At 41.1% G+C, this 13132-nt stretch overlaps 1 protein-coding gene across 1 annotated transcript in view; it reads right to left on the reverse strand.

Annotated features, from left to right (window-relative positions):
* fgfrl1b (fibroblast growth factor receptor like 1b) overlaps positions 1-13132 on the reverse strand; it is a 62017-nt gene that overhangs the window by 6977 nt on the left and 41908 nt on the right. The gene's annotated exons all lie outside the window — the stretch shown is intronic.

Here is a 13132-nt window from a genome sequence, read left to right on the forward strand (position 1 = left end):
AAATATTTTTACTAACAATGAAAGCAAACGAATCCAAAAGGCTTTCTACTTTAATATATTTTTAAATATATATAGTAGGCTGGGATTATAGAAGAAACCATAAACAAGCAGGTGTCTTAACACTTTTGCCATATAGTGTAAACAGGGAATCCCTCTTTTCTCCTCAGAAATGGGTGTAGGCTATATGCAATAACACCACACAGCATTGCTATCAGTCACACCATCCGTGTCTGCACAGTGTACATAATGCACGGTGGATTAAATGCTAGATGGCTGTATTTCAATTTTATGGCGTACGCTGCAAAACAACGTAACGTTTAAAGCCCTCGTAAGCTTCGTGTCAAATAGGAAAAAAATCAGTGTTATCTGCCACACTGCAAAGTATTGTTTAGATATTGCTCCATAAATCAGCGCTTAGATATTGTTATAACAACACGACTTCTTTCATCCTTGAAGCTACTTTTTTAACAGCGTCACGTAAATCAGGCAGGAGGAGCGGGTCAGCGCAAAGGCCAGATGCTCAGCCAGATTTATTTGTAGAGCTCAGAGAGGCAGCAGAAGCCCTCAGTGTGTGAAAATGAGCAATGCTGCTGGGAGATGGCTGGTCTGGGGAGGCGTGTGTCGGGGCACTGTTTTGCTTCAGGGACTGTTGAGCCTCTACGGCTCTGTGGGAATGCTAACCGTGCTAAGCTAAGCCGCTGTGTTATTCTAACAGGACTGGTGAGCCAGGGGTGAGCAAACACTGCCATATTGTTTCTGCGCTCCAGTTTCCACAGTGTGGACGGCACAGGGGCCGTGTTGATTTAACTCTGAGCAGGAAGCCAATTAACTGATGTTTAACCCAAACTGCACAGGCCGGCCTGAGAGCGCTGCTTTGTTTGGGACGGCCCGTTCAGGGAATGGTCCACTGGAATGTATGTATACACAGAGGTACACAGAGGTACACCACCCCTACTGATTCTGCTATAGAGCCTTGTGCTACAGGAACACGGTTTAACACACACACACACACACACATCATTATGCGTCATTGCACAAAGCATAACATTATGATCACCTTTAACATTATGTTTCTACGCCTTTTATATATATTTTAGGTCCACTGATCATATGGGACTTTGTCATTCTATAATTAATTACACATTATAGCCCTCGGTCAGAGCTATAAGCTACTGTTACCCAGCACCCATACAAACACACTGGTATACCAGCTGTGTATAAAAATCTGCTTTATTCTGGGATGCCTTGAGTCAACAACCTCAGAGTCAACACTGTGGGAACACAACACACAAACTTTCTCAGACAGACAGGTGAAGGAGCCACCGTATTAAACCTCTCCCAGATTCTTTCCACTTCTCTATTTATCTGTTCCAGTCAGTGTTTGGTCTAGTCATGCAGGCCCAAGTTTAGGGAATAAAATGGTCAAGCAAAGACTGAATTCATCACCTGACCACCATGACAAAACGTGGCTCAGGGTAGGGGATAACCCGAGTTATGTTTTAAGGGGCTTGGCCTTTGCATATTCTCTAAAATCACTAAAAAAATATTATGGGCCACTCCCACACAGTGTTTACTGAATCAGAATAAATGGGACAATTTTTTGCCTTTATCACAGGATTGCAGAAGAATGTGTTACAATAAATTCTGTAGTTCACTGTTTACCAAAAGCAATTTTCCATTTTTCTACATGGAACATTGAACTGACTGCTGACTGACAACTCACCAATACATTAGACAATGCTGGAAAGCCTTAAAACTGTTTAAAACATAAAAAAGATGACTATAGTGATGAATAATAAAATAATAATTATGGATGTGCATTGAAAAACACTGCACATCCACATTGTTATCAGTTTTTATCATTCTTCTTTTTATTGTTGTTGTTATTATTAGTAGTAATAGTATTCAGTTGTAATAACAATATAAATACACATGTAATACCCTACTATTAACAGCACCCATCAGAGCAATCACTAAGCAACATCATGCCCAATGCATGAAATACCATAGCAATTAGCTTGCCACACTCTATCACCCATATTGTATTAGTATAGAAACCAACTGAGATTCCTAAGCAACTATATGGCAATGCCATAGCAACCACATAGTATCTACTAAACTATACCATGGTATCCACCTGGGATACCATCACAACCACCTTGTAAACATTTAACAACACTGTAAAAAGGTAAACAAATATGCAACCGTATTTCAACCACCTAGCAATCTCTTTGCAACACCATAGCAACCACCTGGGATTGCATGATGACCACAATGGCATTTTACAAAAAAAAAAAAAAAAAATGTTCAAGTAGGTGTTGTAATTTACAAATCAAATAAGTTCAGTAATTTTGACTGGCATGAAGTTTAGAATGCACACTTGTCCCACTATCTGTCAAAATGTAAAAATGTAAAATGCACAGAAACAGCTTGTGAAACAGAACAGAATAAGATGAACAGCAAGACAGATGGACACAACCTGACAAATCCCCATCTGAATCCAAAAAATATGATGAATGACACACTGCTTATCTGACTTAGTCCCGAATGAGCTACAATAAAGAATTATTAGGTGCTTTAGGGGCGGAAAAATAGCTGAATGCCTCCAGGAACATGACAGTAAATTTTTACTGCTGCAGTGGTCTGAGCAGTCCCTGAATCTCGATCATATCTGGCTAAAAGAGCTGTTCACTTTAAGTCATTATAACAACCTGGCTGTGAATGAAACCCATTTAAACCCATTTATGCTGTCCTGAAGAGGCCATATAAAAAGGTACACGGTAGGTGATAAGCGTATCCCAGTGACTACTGAAAACATGGTTGCTGTGGTTTTATTCCCTTCTGTTCTATAGAAATGAAGCAATTTACAACAAGAGTTTGTGCAGTAGAGACCAGAGGTGGAACCAGAGTTGCCTCCGTCAGTAGTTAGACCTGCCCCCTTTCCCAAGAACAAGCATCTTGGACTGTCTTCATTGAGTTTACAGTGCAGCCTAAAGCCCACACAAAAGCTAATTTGTTTTTTGATGATCCGTTTATCCAGTTCAAGTTTAATGATTCCACAGTGAAAGTGCAGTTTATTATCAAATGACTGTGAATACACTAACATTAGCTGACGAACTAACAACTAATTAATGTTAGATAATGTTTGATCACACTGGAAATTTTACACTAACATCAGACTTACCAAAGAAAAAAAAAAAAAAACAGTTTATACTGTTATTGTTACCAACAGCAAAAACAACACCAAATGATCAATAATACTATTACAGATTGACTACAACTGTCTGTCAATCATTTCATTCTTACGTGTAGCTGGCCTTCAAATGATATAGCAAGTTTGAAAACTAAAAGAAATGAGTAGCTCAGAGTAAAACTGTTGGAATTGTTGGATAGTAGGAGATGGACAGACAATTGGACAGAGAAAAAAGAAACGGAAAATGGGCGGGGCTGTTTTAGTACTAAAACCTATGGGGAGGGGCGGGCTAGACACCATATTCCAACCAGTCAGATGAAAAAGGTCCCATACTACTTCACCTTGTACTCATCCATCTCCCCACCCTTCCAACCACTCCACCCCTACACCGGCTCACCTTCCACCACTCCTAAACACCGCCATCACTCCACCTCTCCTCCTTCCACCCCTACACTGCTCCACCTTCCACCACACATCCACACCTCCAAAACTCCACCCCTCTACCTTCTACTCTACCCCTCCACTCCCACTAATCCACCATCCACCACTCTACTGATCCAACCCTCCACCACTCCACACCACCTTCCACCCCTCTGTTCCTCCACCCGTCCATTCCTTCACTCCTCCACCCTCCTCACAGCAGGCTGGCTGAGGCCCCGTCTCCGCTGGCTCTGACTTGCAGCTGGCTGTGAAATAAGGCAGCCACTGAGCTCCAGGACGAAGGACAGGAGCCTTCTTTCTGCCTCAGCTCTGAGCCCACTGACGCTGAGAGGGGTGAGTGTTGGGGTGGGGGGTGTTGGATGGTCCATTGGAGACGGAGGGTCTGCAGCAGAGGGCAGGAGGGAGCCCCAAACGCCCCTCATGCGAGGCTGTGTTTAGAAGGACCTTATATTATTCTTTCCTACTGGGAGGAACTTGAAAGTGCCTTTACTCAAAAAGCCTCTTTCTCTATTCATACCATTGCACAAACACACACACACACACACACATATACATATATACTGTACACACACACACACACACACACATATACACACACACGGCCCGGTCTCCATCACCCAGACCCTTGAGTCTGGGATAAATGAAAGCAAATGCAACATAAAATGAATAAAAACTTGTTGCGACTCCAGCAGCTGCAGTGTTCAGCACTACTAAGGGCACACCTGAATAAAATAAAATATCACCCACAATTATTCTCTTCAAAGTGTAAAAATACTGTAAATTATGGAGTAACATAATTCTGTCCGTGCCATATTTTTTAAGGCAACAAGCTACCGCTAACTCAAACCATGCACCGTATATTCAACCAAATCAAAGGGAAAAAGTTGTCAGAGCCTCGCTAATGTTGACGTGCTGAAAAAGGAGTAACTGGTACAGGTCTGGCTGCAGAAACGATGAACAACAATTCAATGCCATATTTCTAATATTCCAGATGAGGCCGTTTATGAGTCATGTTCTTTTAAACACAGATTTTACAATGCTGATTAACACCTGGAAAGGAATGAAGGTGGAAAGTAGTAAAAAAATCAGTGTTATAACCAAATTAATCTCATCATTTAAAAAAAAAAAATATATATATGTAGTTGCACCGATTCTTTTTAAACTGCTGCCGAGTAGCCAACACGTTCAGAGGAAAGCGCAATGACTCAGTTTTGATACATCAGGTCACAGATGCCTTGAGCTGTTTGACATCACCCTAGGAGTGATGAGGGGAAAGAGTGCCATATACCCACCTAGAGAGAGCAAGTCCAATTGTGCCCTCTCAGGGCTCCGACAGCTGATGGCAAGCTGCATGACCGGGATTAGAATCAGCGATCTCCTGCTGATTGCTAGTCTGTGCCCCTAGTAAGCAGTATTTTAGCCAGTCATACAATTTCCAAACTATTAATAAAAAAAAAAAATTATATATATATATATATATATATATATATATATATATATATATATATATATATATATATATATAATAATTACAAATTTGTTGTTTTGACAGGCCTACCTCTAAGTATGATTAACTATCTGTACTGGGAAGCGTTCTGTGCCAATCCGTATCCATGTGGAAAAGTCACAGGAGCTGTTTTAAGATATCAGAAATGATACAGGCATTCAGACAATGTGGTCCAAAATTATGACCAAATCCCTACACCCAAATCCCCTGATTTCACGTTATTTTCTCAAGATATTTTCTGACTAGAGTGGAGCTCGTTTGATAATGCTTCTTCTGTCCTCATGTGGACTACAGAAAAAGAGCTAAATTAGAGAGCGTTCCAAATGCACCCAGTCTGGGAGAGACAGAAGGAGCAGAGGAGAAAGGGTAATTAGAAGCTAGCCCGTATCTTTTATAGAGCCGTTAGCGGTTAGCAGCAGCAGGGGCAGGGTGGCTCAGGAGGAAATTGGGTTTTTGTGTCTGCAGCGGGCCGAGCCACTTAGACCTGCTGAGGACCTGGGCCTGCTTCAGCTTCAACTTCCTCTAATGACCAGGATCAAAGCCCCTTTAATGTGGCGCTCCAATGAAGGTGGGTAATTTGCATCCCCCAAACTCCGCCCCTGTATAATTAAAACCTGCGCTGCCCTAGAACCAACAACGGCCCAAGCTTCCGAAAACATTTACTTTAGATAATGAAAAACAGCAGTTCTGAGAGTTTTAATGAACTTTTACTTTTCACATACTTATTGTGCAAAAGTTTGCAATGTACTAGCTTTGATTTTCTAAGCCAAAATGATTTATGAAAGGTTAATAAATTATACTTGTTTCAGATTATGACTCTTTACGACACCTATATTTTTACTAGTTGAGCTTAAGCTCAAAATTTCTGATTAATTTGTGATTCTAAATTTATCCTCCCTTGTTGTAATTACTCATAATTACATGCAATAGGGCACCAAGTAGTTCAGTAGTCTAAATCGCTACCACTATGATCGGGAGATCGATGGTTTGAGTCCCAGTCATGCAGCTTGCCATCAGCTGCCGGAGCCCTGAGAAAGCACAATTGGCCTTGCTCTCTCTGGGTGGGTAGATGGCGCTCTTCCTCCTCATCACACCTAGGGTGATATCATTAAGCATTTGGCATCTGTGAGATGATGTATCAGAGTGGAGATGCTGTGCTTTCCTCCAAGCGCGAGTATTTGGTAATGTAGGGCTTGGATGCAGCTGTTCAGCCATGGTAACCCATTCAATGAAGCTCTGATGCTTTACTGTTGTTTGTAAGCAAATCTGAAGACCACGTGAGTTTGAGAGGTCTGTAGTGATGAATTCATCACCCTCAGAATCTGCTGACCTGAATCTGTCAACGGAAAAAAAAATCTGACTTTACAAAGTGAGTTGCTTTTGTCATCAGTCGCTTTCACTTTGTTACAATATCACTGACAGTTGGCTGTGGATTATTTAGTATTGAGGAAATTTCACGACAGGACTTGTTGCACATGTGCTGCATCCTATCACTGTACCACAGTGCTGAAGTTCACTGAGCTCCTGAGAGCGACCCATTCTGTCAATGATGTTTTTAGGAGCAGTGTGCATGCCTAGGTACTTGATTTCTTAGGAAGGAGAGCCGCTGCTGGGTTTTCTTGGTTATGGAGCTGGTGTTGAGGAACCAGGTGATGTTGTCTGCAATGTGAACACAGAGGAACTTGGTGGAAGTTGTGAAGAACACAAAGTTACTCTGTGCTCACAATAAAGCCCAGCAGCGCCTCTACTTCCTGCAGAGACTGAGAAAAGCACATCTTCCACCTCCCGTACTCTCCATGTTCTACAGAGGGACTGTAGAAAGCATCTTGATCACCTGCATCACTGTCTGGTTTGGGAACTGTAACATCTCAGACTGCAAGACCCTACAGCGGATAATGAGGACAGCCAAGAAGATCACCAGTGTCTCTCTTCCCTCCATCACCGAGATCTACACCACACGCTGCATCCGCAAAGCCACCAGCATTGTGGACGACCCCACCCATCCTTCACACGAACACTTCGCTCTGATGCAGTCCGGCAGAAGATACAGGAGCATCCGAGCCTCCACTACCAGACTTTTGGATGGGTGAAAAAAAAAAGGTCAACAATATGATGTACAGTACATACTGCTGTCCCATGACTTTTGCCATGTGTAAGTGCTGCGTATTTGCATCCATGAATATACTTTAGTATGTGAAGATCAAACACGCTTTCTATCAGAATTAATATCTATCAAGCATCTCTTTGAAATCACTAAAATTACTCGTAATTAATAGTACGATAATAAAAGCCTCTGCTTTTAATCACGTTCTTTCCCGAAGTCTCTTTTTCTCATTGAGATTTCGTGCCGCCACAATCACGCGTACAGGAAGTTCTCCGCTTCTCACTTCCCCGTGTGTACTCACGCTTCTCTGCGATTGCAAAAACTCCATCTTTGTAGCTCTCAGTTCAGCTTAATTTCATGTGAGGCCTGAATGGTTTCAATTCCATCACGCAGCCTTTCATCTTTGCCTGTTTTTTTTTAAACGCTGCTCTTTCTTCTGTTCTTCACAAGCATGAATTCATTTGTGTCCATATGTGCGCCGGCTTTGAACTCGCCTCGGCTTCTTTCTCCACAATGAGAGAAAAAAACAAACACGGTCTCAGATCCGTCGCTGCGGAGCTCGCCGTGTCGCACTACCAGACATCGGAATTAAGAGTTACATTACCGTCACAATACTGGAGGCGGGATCAAAGGGCGTCCTGTCGCTAAGTGTGAGTTTCTGTGTTCGAGGAGGTTATAGTGACGAGACAGACATAGAGTAGATATACAGCCTGATGTTAACAGCTTTTTCTACACCTCTGTGTGTTACTGTTTTTTGGATTTTAGTCATCAAACTGCAGAATTGTCAAGTAACTAAGCACAAATACTAACTGTTAACTTAACTTATTTAAGTAGAAATTTTGATTTTCTGTACTTTACTGGAGTAATTATTTGTCACCCTTTAGACTTTTTACTTCTACAGGGTTCATACAGTTTAACCAAGAAATGACTTTTTTATGACTTGTCCATGCATTCCAGACATGGAATTACCATATAATTTTTTTAATATCAGTGAAAACATGGACATTAAACCAAACATCAACTAAAACTTTAATATTGATTACAGTAGGTCTAACATTTATTTGATAAAAAGGCATTTCTTTAAGCAATGTTGACACAAAATATTCAAAGAAAACAAGTTCTTAATTACAAAGTTGGCATGTTCTCCTCCTCCACCAGTTTTACACACTGCTTTTGGATAACTTTATGCCACTCCTGGTACAAAAATTCAAGCAGTTCAGTTTGGTTTGATGGCTTGTGATCATTCGTCTTCCTATTGATTATATTCCAGAGGTTTTCAATTTGGTAAAATCAAAGAAACTCATAATTTTTAAGTGGTCTTAATTTTTTCCAGAGCTGTATATATAGAACATAATTCATGTTTTAAAGAGTTAATGATATTCATTTCACCTACTTTGAGAAAATCAAACTTGTTTCTGTGTAGTCCAAAATGGTATAAATGTGATAAATGCTCAAACGATTTACAAATCCTAAGTAAGTTTATTTTTTCTACACTTTGAGGGCAGAAAGGCAGATAATGACGCAGCAGATCAGACTAAACATAAATACTGGCACCACCAACCAGAGAGTGATGTCAGCCAGGCGTGGCCTTTGAGTCATCATACATCTGCTGGATTAGACGAGCTCTGAAGGCTCTAAAGTGGAGCTAGATGATGAAGGTTAGAGTTAGCATGTAATCTTTTATTAATATTAGCATTGTGTCTCCTGTCAATCAAGCTAACAGGACAGCCCCGTTGAGTTCCAGCGTAGGTGGTTTACCTCATAATCTGCTCACTCTAAACCCTTCCCTGTGGTCCCAACCTCAGCCGGTGCCCTGGTACCCCTCCCACAGCAGCCGCGGACAGCCCGGCTAGTGCAATTCCAATACAATTATCCATTTAGACCAGGAGGACGTGGGTTAAACTTCAACACATGTAGCCCACGGCCTCTGAACAAAGAACAAAAGCTGCTGGGAGCTTTCCACCACTGCCGCTATAAAAGCTGCAGATGGAGCGGTGGTCCAACCAAAAGCCACAGTTTGTCCCACTGGGCTCAAAGAGGACCCTATATAAAAAAGGAAAAAAAAAATGGTGACACTTCCAATGAATGCTGTATTTAAAAAAAACATTATATAGCATATGTAATATCGTATCTAAATATATTATTTATTATATATTATTAATTATACATACAGGTATAAAGACATGTTTTTAATGACTGTCTGGGCTGACCTTAAACCAGTAAAATAGAAGCCGATGTGTTGTACAATAAATTAACATGATGTAGGTTACTTTTGCTGCCCTCAATATTGCCCACTGGGTTCATTTGCATGTATTTAAGTAGAGATGTCACTCATTCCTCTGCTCTCTAACGTCCCTTGACATACAAACACTACAGTTTTACAGCTGCTGTAGTCTTTCACACTGTTTAATCAGCTATACACAGACGCCTGTAATTTCTGTTCCAATCAGAGATAAATTGAAAATTGCTTTCATTTACAAATGTAATTGCCAGGAAACCATGTTGGACAGTGCATTACAACAGAAGATACGTTTTTAGTCAGTCGGCTCTTTACCTTTTCTGACTCAAACCCAACCAGAGCTTCCACAGCCAAGTAAAGACTCAACACCTGTTACCTGATCCACATTGAGAAACAGCCCTATGTCGAATCACTCTAGCACATTGCCCTACCACTACTTTTTATGATCTTGGTATAAATGCTAAAAATCCATTGCACAAAAAAAAAATGATGTGATTGAGATGGTATTTTTATTTCAGTTATTTGTACTAGTATTTATTATTATATTCCAAATTCCAATTTCCGAATTTTCCTAACTATCGAAAGTTTATTACTTTTCAAAAGGGTCTAATTATCAAAAGATTTAGGTCCAGTCAATAACTGGAAATGGTACACAATCCAGTGTATACTAGGGCTGCAACGATTAGCCTATATAATCGACAATGCCAATTATTAAAATTTGTCGACTACAAATTTCATTGTTGACTAATCATTAACTTGAAACAGTACCGCATTACACAAAGTGATTGGGACAGAAGCGCAATGGGAGATGGGTAAATGGCTCACTTACACAGTTTATTCTCAACACCAAAAGATACCGTATTTTTCGGGCTATAAGGCGCACTTAAAATACTTATTTTTTCCCAAAAATCGTCATTGCGCCTTATAATGCAGTGCGCCTTGTGTATGGATTTTGCTTGTGTTTACTGACCTCGATTTTTATGTGGTACACGGCGCTCTGTTGTGCAGAATTCCTCACCCACGCCAGAAAAAGATCCCCCTCTTGGGCTAGCGAGCGGTTACCTTTGACTGCCGTACTGCCTCTCGGCTGTGGCTCAGGGTAGCTATTTTCCACTGTAGCTCCGTGGCCAGAACAAGGTGCCGGTAAACTTTCCTTTCCACCCGTTCTGGGGTAATAGCACAAACTGTTTCTTTTTAGCGCCCACTTCTAAGTAAAGTTAACCTCTTAACACGCGCTGGCCCACCGGCGGGCCAGAAATATTTAATATTTCATAACTGGCTGTGTTTCTGAATAGTTATGAACAGTTACAGGTTCAATATAGACATCCAATATACCATTTTAAAGCTTAGAATCTCTGCTTTTGAGCTATTTAGCCTATTTAGCGGAATATCCTTTCAGAAAATAAACATTTAGGGCGAAATATGCCTTGGTTATGATTTTAATAATTCATAACTCTCATATTTGCGTTTATCGTTCGTCCATATTTCATCGAATGCGGTCATGTCATACACCATTCGAACCGTCTGGCTCTCCGGATTCCAGAACTGTGCTTTTACTGTAGGATGTATGTTTCATGAATTAGAGCTGCGTCAGAGCGCATGTTTCCAGTAATAAAAGGCTCTCCGGTCACTGCCGCCACCCCCCGAACACACACCCGCGCTCAGCCACAGGTCCTACCTTCAAAACGCGTCCAGACTAAAGAGAATCCATCAATCCAGTCTCCTGTAATCCACAGTTATATCCAAACAGCGCTGGAAATCACTTCATCCAGAAATGAAACTTATCCAATCTTTATCTCTGTTTTAAAACCGTTTTATTCACCGAATTCGGCACAACACGCTATTATAGTCAGAAGCCTCGCGGAGTAATACGTACTTGCTGTGCTTCAACATAATATTATGGTCTGTCGGAGCGTTGCGGCTACCGTTGTCAGGAGCCTCGCGGAGTAATACGTACTTGCTGTGCTTCAACATAATATTATGGTCTGTCGGAGCGTTGCGGCTACCATTGTCAGGAGCGTCGCGGAGTAATACGTACTTGCTGTGCTTCAACATAATATTATGGTCTGTCGGAGCGTTGCGGCTACCGTTGTCAGGAGCCTCGCGGAGTAATACGTACTTGCTGTGCTTCAACATAATATTATGGTCTGTCGGAGCGTTGCGGCTACCGTTGTCAGGAGCCTCGCGGAGTAATACGTACTTGCTGTGCTTCAACATAATATTATGGTCTGTCGGAGCGTTGCGGCTACCGTTGTCAGGAGCGTCGCGGAGTAATACGGTACTTGCTGTGCTTCAACATAATATTATGGTCTGTCGGAGCGTTGCGGCTACCATTGTCAGGAGCGTCGCGGAGTAATACGGTACTTGCTGTGCTTCAACATAATATTATGGTCTGTCGGAGCGTTGCGGCTACCGTTGTCAGGAGCGTCGCGGAGTAATACGTACTTGCTGTGCTTCAACATAATATTATGGTCTGTCGGAGCGTTGCGGCTACCGTTGTCAGGAGCGTCGCGGAGTAATACGTACTTGCTGTGCTTCAACATAATATTATGGTCTGTCGGAGCGTTGCGGCTACCGTTGTCAGGAGCGTCGCGGAGTAATACGTACTTGCTGTGCTTGTTGATTTATTGCTCAGAGATGTTGTTATTTTTCACAGATATTGTGAAGGATTTATTGCTCAGAGTTATTGTTACTGATATAAATAAAGTTTCATTTAGTGCGCCTTATAATCCAGTGCGCCTTGTGTATGGACTAACACTAAAAATAGACCGTTCACTCATCGTGCGCCTTATAATACGGTGCGCCTTATAGTCCGAAAAATACGGTACATATTAAAATACATAAATACATAAATACATATTTACTCACTAAATATCTGAACTTAACACATTTAAACAACATGCAGACATTTAAATGGCTTTTAAATCTAATGTTCAGCTGTTTGTATTGTTTTTAGAGTTAGAGGGCATGGCAAAATGAATCGCTGACTAATCGACTATTAGAAACAAAAAATCATCAGATTAGTAGACCACCAAAATAATAATTAGTTGCAGCCCTAGTGTGTACAATTTGTCAGTAAACTACCAGGGCCTTTAAGGAAAACAAATACTAAATACAAAAAAACAAACAAACAAAAAAAAACTAATGTTAATTTACAAAGTCTTTGTCTGTAGTAAAGCACTATTGGAACAGATTATGTTACTAAACTCTCTACTGCAGCATTTACATACTTAAACACAGCATGTTCACCCTTTCATAATAATAACTAGAAAAAAAGTTTGGTAACAACTGGTTCCTACACCTTCTAAAGACTCTTGAACTGGAGAAAACCAGTACAGAAGGAGTCATGTCTGGCTGACCCACATGGCAACACCTTTAGGTCAGATTAACATTGGATTAAGTCTCAATTTCAGCAGATGTCAGATAATAAAGTCATTGCTAAGATAAAACAAAATGAAAAGCAGCACGTCTGGACCATGAGTCACTGATGGTGAGGTTATGTGGCAAAAAGTTTAATTGACGGTATCAGTCTATCCTGAGGTATCACACGATGCCTAGAACCAAAAAACATGATTGCTCAGTTCTGCTTAAACATTGTTATCCACATGTGGCATGCCTTTAAATTAGCAGGGGACTGGAGCTCAGGGG

This window comes from Astyanax mexicanus, chromosome 10 (genome assembly GCF_023375975.1).
Source record: "Astyanax mexicanus isolate ESR-SI-001 chromosome 10, AstMex3_surface, whole genome shotgun sequence".
Lineage (NCBI taxonomy): Eukaryota > Metazoa > Chordata > Actinopteri > Characiformes > Acestrorhamphidae > Astyanax > Astyanax mexicanus.